The following is a 7968-nucleotide window of genomic DNA, read 5'->3' as shown; positions in this document are numbered from 1 at the left end:
TCGGGGGGCGGGCCGGCGCTCGGGGGGCGGGCCGGCGCTCGGGGGGCGGGCCGGCGCTCGGGGGGCGGGCCGGCGCTCGGGGGGCGGGCCGGCGCTCGGGGGGCGGGCCGGCGCTCGGGGGGCGGGCCGGCGCTCGGGGGGCGGGCCGGCGCTCGGGGGGCGGGCCGGCGCTCGGGGGGCGGGCCGGCGCTCGGGGGGCGGGCCGGCGCTCGGGGGGCGGGCCGCAGTGGCGCTGAGCAGGCTGCAGCGGAATGGCGGCGAGCACAGAGCGGCAGGCAGGCGGGCAGGGCGTTTCGGGCCAGAGGGAAGCCTCCCGCGTTCCCCGGCAGAGCTGCGTTCTTTGTCTCTCGCAGCAGAGGAGTTTGGGCAGGTGAGTTGCTCGGCAGCGGCGCCGCATCTGAGACGCGTTTTAGCGCAGCTGCCGTAAGTAGCCTTTGCGGCGCTGTCTGCACGTGTGCGGGGGTCTGGAGGCATCTGTAGGTACCCTTAGGGGCCTGGAGGGCTCTCTGGAAGTCTGTGGAGCTCTCTGGGTGTCTGTGGAGGTGGTTAGGGGTCTGTAGAGGTGTCTGTGGTGCTGTAGGTGTCTCAAAAGGCTGTGAAGGTCTTGAGGTGCCTTCCAAAGGTCTCGAGGTGTCTGTAGGGGTCTGCAGGGTTCTCTGGCAGTCTGTAGAGGTCTGTGGGGGTCTCTAGGGTCATCTTAAAGACATGCAGTGGGCGGGAGGAAGCCTGCCTGTGCCTGCGGGCTGGGGGCGGAGGCGATAAAGAGCAGCCCTGGGGGTGCTGGGGAGAAGCTGAGTGCGAGCACATGGTGTGAGCTTGCAGGCCAGGAGGAGCCTGTCGGTGTCTGCAGGGGTGTGCAAGCAGCTGTAGGAGTCTGCCCAGGTCTGTAGGTGTCTGCAGGGGTCTTCTAAAAGGCCTGGAGGCTTTTCTGAGTGTGCAGAGGTGTGCGGGGGTCTGGAGGCATCTGTAGGTACCCTTAGGGGCCTGGAGGGCTCTCTGGAAGTCTGTGGAGCTCTCTGGGTGTCTGTGGAGGTGGTTAGGGGTCTGTAGAGGTGTCTGTGGTGCTGTAGGTGTCTCAAAAGGCTGTGAAGGTCTTGAGGTGCCTTGCAAAGGTCTCGAGGTGTCTGTAGAGGTCTGTAGGGGTCTGCAGGGCTCTATGGAAAGGTCGGGAGGGGTCCCTAGAGGTCTCTAGGAGGCTGGAGGGGTGTGCAAGTGTCTGTAGCATTCAGCAGGTGTGTGGAGGTTTCTGTTCTGGGCCCGCAGGTGTCTGCAGGCATCTTGTAAAGGTCTGCAGGGGTCTGTGGAGCTCTGTCAGGCATCTGTTAAGTGTCTGCAGGAATCCATTGAAGGTGTGGAGGGGGCTGCAGGGCTCTGCAGAGGAGGCTGTGGCTGTGTGTAGAGGTCTTAGGGGTGTGAAGAGTTTGCAGGAGTCTGTAAGGGTCTGCAGAGCCCTTGGAAAGGTCTGAAGTTGTCTGCAGGAGTCTGGAGATGTCTCTAGGGCACTGCAGGGCTCTGCAGGGGTCTGCTGCTGCGGGAGGAGTGGGCTGGTGGAGCTGGGTCAGCAGCTGATTGGTGGATCCTGTGGGGGCTGTGGGCATGGTCACCCCTGTGCCCCGCCCCCTCATTTGCATAAATGAAGGCAGGGTCCACCTGGCGGAGTTTGGTGCTTTATTGGGGGGGGGCCTGGTTAGGACGGGGAGGGTCAGCAGCTGATTGGTGCATCCTCTGTCGTGGGCGGGGCCTGCCCCTGCCCCGCCCCTCCGAAGCGCTCGATGGTCTCCAGCACAGCCCCGGGAGACCCAGAGCCTATGGGGGGAGGGCTCAGGGACCCCCAGACCCTCCTAGGGACCTCCCAGGGACCCCCAGACCCTCTCCGGGACCTCCCAGGGACCCCCAGACCCGCCCACTGGCCCCCCAGAGACCCCCACTCACCTCCTTGTGCGCCCCCCAGTGCCCACTCAGGCCCTCAGCTTGTCCCCGCAGCACTGCAGCCTGGCCTGGGGGCGCTGCTGAGGCCTCCCCCCGGGCCGGGCTGGGGGCTGCAGGCCTGGGCCCAGCGCCCTCAGTGCCACCTGTGCCAGGCCAGCAGGCAGCGGCAGCAGCACCTCCCTGGCAGGGCAGGTCAAGGAGCCTCGGGGGAGGGACCCCAGCACCCCCCAGCGTCCCCCCAGTCCCCTCCCACTGCTCCCAGTCCCCCCCAGGCACCCCTGGGACTCTCTACGGCACCCACAGACCCTTCCCCTCCCCCCCCCAGCCACCTCTGACCCCCGTCAAAACCTCACCCGGGGACCCCCATGACACCCCCAGACCCTCCCTCTGCTCCACTGCCCCCTCCCCCCAGCCACCTCGGACCCTTCCCAAGGCGCCCCCAAACCCCCCCAACCCCGGGGCCGCCTACAACACCCCCAGACCCTCCCCCTACCCCCTTCAGCCACTTCGGACCCCCCCCAAATCCCCCTGCGACCCCCCCAAGCGCCCCTGGCAACCACTGACTCATCCCCAGACCCTCCCCCCACTCTCGCCCCCCCCCAGCCACCTCATCCCCCCCCCCCGGGACTCCTCAAACCCCCCTGGGGCCCCCCCGAAGCCCCTCTGGGACTCTCCAAAACCCCCCAGCCCCTTCCCCCGCTCCCCCCCGAGCCCTCTCGGACCCCTCCCGGGACCCCCCAACTCCGCCTAAGACCCCCCCGGGGCTGGGTACAGCCGCAGCAGCTCGCTCCGCGCCGCCATCTTGCCTCCGTGCCGTCACTTCCGGCTGGCAGGCGACGCTCTGGGCTCTCCTCTCGCTGGTCAAAGCCGCTCTAGGCCTCCGAGGTCCTCCAGGCGCCACTGCGAGCGGCTCCGGGCCAAAGCAGTGACTGTGCTCAGCTGCAGGGATGGATTTGCCTGCACTCAAGCTGCTGCTGCCAGAGCCCCTCCGTGTCAATCTGTGCTGCCGTTGGGTTCTGCAGCTCTCTCCAGCAAGCATGGCATGAGCTGAAGGAGCAGCAGGAGCAGCATGGCCGTTCCCCAGGCAGCAGGAGGGTTCAGCCCAGCACCAGCTCATGCGGGAGGAGCAGATGCTGAGGAACATCCCCCACGAGACGCAGGTGGCCAAAGAGGCTGGGTCAGGTAAGGCTTTGTGTGGAGTTTGTGCTCCTTCTGGCAGTCAGGTGCACCGGTTCTGAGGAGTAGAAGCATGGAGTGGTTGCTGTTGGAGAAGAGCTTCCAAATCATCCAGGGCAGCCCTTAAGGCAGCACTGCCAGGTCACCCCTAAAGCCTGTCCCTGAGCAGCACAGCTGTAGGACTTTGCCTCCCTCCAGGTAGCTGCAGCCAGCAGTGAGCTCACTGATCAGATTCTGTGCTCCTCAAGACTGAGGTTGGGAGGGATTTGCTGTAGCTTCAGCAAACATTGGCTTCCCACCCCCAGGGAGCCTTCTGGAAAGTGAGTGAACCATATTTTTGTCATTTTGGTGTCATATTTGGGCAGTGACTGCCAGGTAATAATAGGATTTAGTTGGCACAGAACTTCAGTGTTTCCTGGCTTATCTGGCAGTCATTTCTCATTTCTTACAATACATTATTTATAACTATTTCCAGATCCCCTAGATTTGTCTCTTGTTCAAGGACAATTTTTGCTTTTAAGCAAGGTAGTATGGCAAGAAGAGGAAAAAAATGCTGAGGACCTTGTAAGGTACAGATTCAAACTGATTCCTCGCATGAGATGATCTATTTGTGTCTAAACATGGCATTAGTTTCCCCATTTGCTGCTTTAGCAAGCTTTCCATGGGAAAAAGAAAGTCCTTCCCGAGGGCAGGGTCATCTGTAGTCCATCTTGAGTGCTCTGTTGAGATGAGTTAATCTCAGTACTGTTTCCTCAAGTGTCAGGTTCAGCTGGAGCAAAGTTCATTGAACCTTTAGAAATTAGAAACCCTCACTTTGGAGTTTTCCAGTTGATTTTCTGGAGCTGCTCTCTCTGAGGTGTGTTTGTCAGTAAGGAAATACTGTGACTGCTCAGCTTTCGTTTCACATCCAACACAACAGTGGCATAATCAGACCATTGTCAATCTCCTGTGAAGAAGGTGTAAATGGCAATTTTCTGTGTTACCAGCAAACCCCAAACACTTGCACCAAAACCATGGCTTTAGTTACACTTAGGAGTTTCATTCTTAGGCCATGCCATGAAGGTGGTAGCTTTTCTGGAGCAGAAAACTGATGGCTCAGTTTATTACAGAAACACAAAGTAACTAACACTGAGAACTCCACAGCCTGACCTGCTTTCATGCTTTTAATAATTTGTTTTTAAATTCTAGGTAAGAAGCCCAGGATAAGTTTGAGACTGCTGTAGTATAAGCCACAAAGTTTGACACCCTTCCCATTGGGTGTTACTATCTTCTTACAAAGGTGAGTGTGCCTAACATCAGCTGTGGTGTGCTGCCTGACTCTGTTGCTTTGTCAGGAGAATATGAGTAGAGAAACAAGAAAAGAGGACTCCATTGTGCTTCCTGAGCTGTCTGTAAATGTGGAGTGTTGTCCAGATGTGTAGTTTTGATACTAATATAATAATCTGTGTAACACAGGATAATGGAATGGTGTGGATTGAGAGAGCTTTAGAGATCCTCTGGCTCCAACCCCCTTGCTATGGGCAAAGGCACCTTACACTAGAGCAGGTTGCTCAAGACCCCATCCAACCTGTCCTTGAACACCTTGGAGAGAGCATCCATGACTGTCCTGGGCAACCTGTTCTAGTGTTTCACCACTCTTACTGTCAAGAATGTCTTCCTAATCTCCTGTCTAAGTCTCCCCTCTCTCAGCTTCAATCCGTTCCCTCTCATACTGTCACTACAAGCCCTTGTAAGAAGTCCCTCCTGAGCTTTCTTGTAGGCCCTCTTTAGGTACTGGAAGGCTGCTCTAAGGTCTTCCCAGAGCCTTCTCCATCCAGGTGTGTTTACCAAATCATTATCTGTTATCACATAACCCTCTTAACTCGTAAGAGTTTAATCACCATTTGCAGTGTTTTAATTTTGTCTTCCAAGTTGTGTTAGCAATTTTTTTCTGACTTCAAATATGTAGATTGTTTGTAGTAATGCACTTCTGTTGCTGTAGCTGTATGGAATTATCAGTGTCTCTGCCTATAAATGGTTTATGCTTCTCCTGAATATGGAGGTCTCTGCTTTGTCTCTCAGCTGATGTTGAGCCATGAAGGTTCCAAATGCGATTTGTCTTTTAAGGCTGTTTAAAATCCTGCTTTGTAACTTGAAAAGCCTGAGCTGTAATTCTAATCAGTTCTTTTATCCCTGATGTAGACATAATAAGCTCCTCCTGTAATGTTGCTAAGAGTGTGTATGGATTTGTGCCCTGTGGTAGCTGGACACTGGTTTGTACATACAGTGCTTCAGTTGGTGGCAATGGGCCAACAGTGACACTGTGATTCATGCATGGAGTTTGTGATGTGTCAGCAGCTTCCATAGCCCCATCACAGGCTCAGAGCAAACCTTCAGCCTGTACTGAACTGGTTAGATTAGAGGGACTTGATAGCTGGGCCAGCTGCTGAAACCTGTGCTGTTAGCACTGTATGGTGAGGGCTGAGCTTGATCCAAATGAAATGAGCAGATCCTTAGTCCTCAATGGCTTGTAAGAAATGTTGAGGCTGACCTATCTCTGTTGTCTCTGTGATCAAATGACTGAGAAATGGCATGGCCCAATTAGTGCTTTGTTTAGTGCTTTGAGGTGTGATGATAGATCTGGTACAAGCCATGTGTGATGTACAGAGCTGAGACTGGTCATTACCCTTCTAAGGCTACGTGCAGGCCATGTCTGTGTGTTTATTGCCAGCTTGTGGTTTCCTCTCTTAAATCTCCTTATTCCATGAAGCTTTTGCTTGCTGCTTACTGTGGGATTTGCTTGGAATGTGAATGTTGTAGCAGGTCTGGAAACCCATGCATCTCTTTTGTGCATTTCTTAGGTTGAGAACTCTTTCCTGAGTCACTGATACATTATTTTGCTTGTGGTGATTTTTTTTGTCACTGACTTACCCAGAATTGAGCAATGGCTTTGTACACTGGTGGCCAAAAGCCACCCCATAAAACAGAGAGCTTCAAGAAATGGCGAGCAAGAAGCAGCCCCTTGTAGCTTAGTTCTAAGGTACCTGTAACACTGAATGACAAATGGGGACTAGGAAAAGACTGGTAGTTTTGCCAATGCACTGCAAGTCAGAGCTTTTCAAGACTCACAGCTGGGGTCACTGAGCTTTTTCCTTGTCTGTTTGTTCAGATTCTTCCCACATCTTCCTCTTCAATTGCAGTGTTTAGCTGTGGTGTCTGGAGCCTCACTGTGTTTAGGAGCATTCAGACAAGTGGCCTAACTGGATGGAAAAAATGCTGTTTTTCATCTTTAAATGGTAGGAATACATGTACAGGGGAAGGCTGCCTTTTCACAAGTTTTAGTTCCTGCACTTGAAGTGCTTCAGGAGTTCACAAAGTGGTGGTGAAAGACAAGTTTGAACTTGGAAACTTTTCCTAAATGGAAAAAAAATCCAAACCTCTAACCAAAGTATTTTCCCATTGACTTTTTTAATAGGCAACAACAGAACCAAAGCAATAAAAACCTTAGAGCTGTAGTTGAATCCTTTTCCTGTAATAAAGTTTTGCTGTTAGTCTGTCAAAACCATTAGGTGTTTGCTGTAGAACATCGTGCTTGCTTCTGTGCCTACACTGTATCAAGCTGTGTGAAAAGCTGAGCTGTGTTCTGGTGATAGGGATTGGTCAGACAATAAATTCTGTTTGTGAAGTCAGTTTTTTCCTAACTTCTGTTCAGTGTGTGCTCTCTTTTCTCTCCTTGGTGATTGCTGGGAAAGAATGGTTCAACAAGTTCCAGAAAACATAAGTTTTCCCCATGAAGAAGAGAAGATATTGGAGCTCTGGAAAAATCTGAATTGTTTCCAGGAGTGGCTAAAACAATCAAAGAATAGACCTAGGTAAGGTTCTGCTGAAAGCTGTAGGAGATGCGTGACAATGCAAGGCTTAGCTGTAGCTGTTTCTGTTATTCTACCTGGGTTCTGTTAACTCTAACTGCTCTTTTTGCAGAGAGCAGTTCTGGCTGCTGTGGTCATGTCAGCTACTGTTTGTATTTCACTTTGTGAAGTATCAATGATGTTCAAACAGTGGTAGTAAGCTTGTTATTGCCTGGCTGGTGGCTTTATGAAAGAGACTTGCAGGGAAGCAAGGACGGCTTTGCCCTATGTCTGCCAGCTGTGAAGCAGCACACTGCCATTTGCAGTAGTGTTGCTGGTGGAACTGGCAGTGGGTAGGAACTGAATGAGTCTTTACTCCCTCTGCCAACATTGTACTGGTGCTGGGAGAGGGAGAAATTAGTTGTCCTAGTAAGACTTAAGAAACATAAGCATCCAGATGTATTTACCCTCTTGGAAAATGTGATGCTTACCTTTTGCTTTAATGAAGAATGTTGTCTTGTGTTGTAGGTTTAACTCCTATGATGGCCCTCCCTTTGCTGCTGGCCTTCCACTCTATGGCCATATTCTTGCAGGAGCCATTACAGACATAGTAACTTGATTTGCTCATCAGAGTGGTTTTCATGTTGACAGAAGATTTGGCTGGGCTTGTCATGGCTTCCCTGTGGTATGTGTCACAAATCTGTCTGTAGGTATTTCTGTTTGCTTTTTCCATGTTGTAACCTGTTTCTCAGTCCTATTCCCATTGCTGTTATGCTTGGCTTTCTGGCTGAGAGAGAAATGCAAGTTATGTCCAGTGTGTTGCTCTGGCTTTTCTGCATGTGATGATTGCAGGTGCTTGCTACTCATCACTTGCCTTTCTCCAGGCATTACTGTGAAGGGATATTTATTTAGTATCTATTGCAGAAACTTTTTCTTCCTTTTCCTCCTGAAGATAGTAAAGCAACAATCCCCTCAGGTGAGGCTGTCCTTTGGAATGTCTGTTGAGTTCAGGTGCAGTGCCGATGCAATCTCAAAA

At 52.8% G+C, this 7968-nt stretch overlaps 1 protein-coding gene and 1 non-coding gene across 31 annotated transcripts in view; both read left to right on the top strand.

The window, feature by feature from the left end:
* The first annotated feature begins 208 nt into the window (after window positions 1–208).
* LOC135186455 (protein disulfide-isomerase TMX3-like) overlaps window positions 209–7968 on the top strand; it is a 41778-nt gene continuing 34018 nt past the window's right edge. For 8 of the 30 annotated variants that reach the window (XR_010306902.1, XR_010306887.1, XR_010306874.1 and 5 more), the window contains exons 1-5: window positions 212–370; window positions 2869–3111; window positions 4294–4384; window positions 6837–6956; window positions 7461–7617. The gene's annotated coding sequence lies outside the window, so the exon portion shown is untranslated. Of the gene's footprint in view, window positions 424–2868; window positions 3426–3580; window positions 3675–4293; window positions 4385–4560; window positions 5559–6253; window positions 6381–6796; window positions 6957–7460; window positions 7618–7968 lie in introns of all 30 variants that reach the window. The other 22 variants (XR_010306901.1, XR_010306897.1, XR_010306893.1 and 19 more) reach the window with 15 other exon arrangements.
* LOC135186723 (small nucleolar RNA SNORA84) lies at window positions 5336–5470 on the top strand. Its single transcript, XR_010307083.1, has one exon. It is a non-coding gene; the product is annotated as a small nucleolar RNA SNORA84 (small nucleolar RNA).

Source organism: Pogoniulus pusillus, chromosome 25, assembly GCF_015220805.1.
Source record: "Pogoniulus pusillus isolate bPogPus1 chromosome 25, bPogPus1.pri, whole genome shotgun sequence".
NCBI lineage: Eukaryota > Metazoa > Chordata > Aves > Piciformes > Lybiidae > Pogoniulus > Pogoniulus pusillus.
This window is presented reverse-complemented; position numbering and strand designations above follow the sequence as displayed.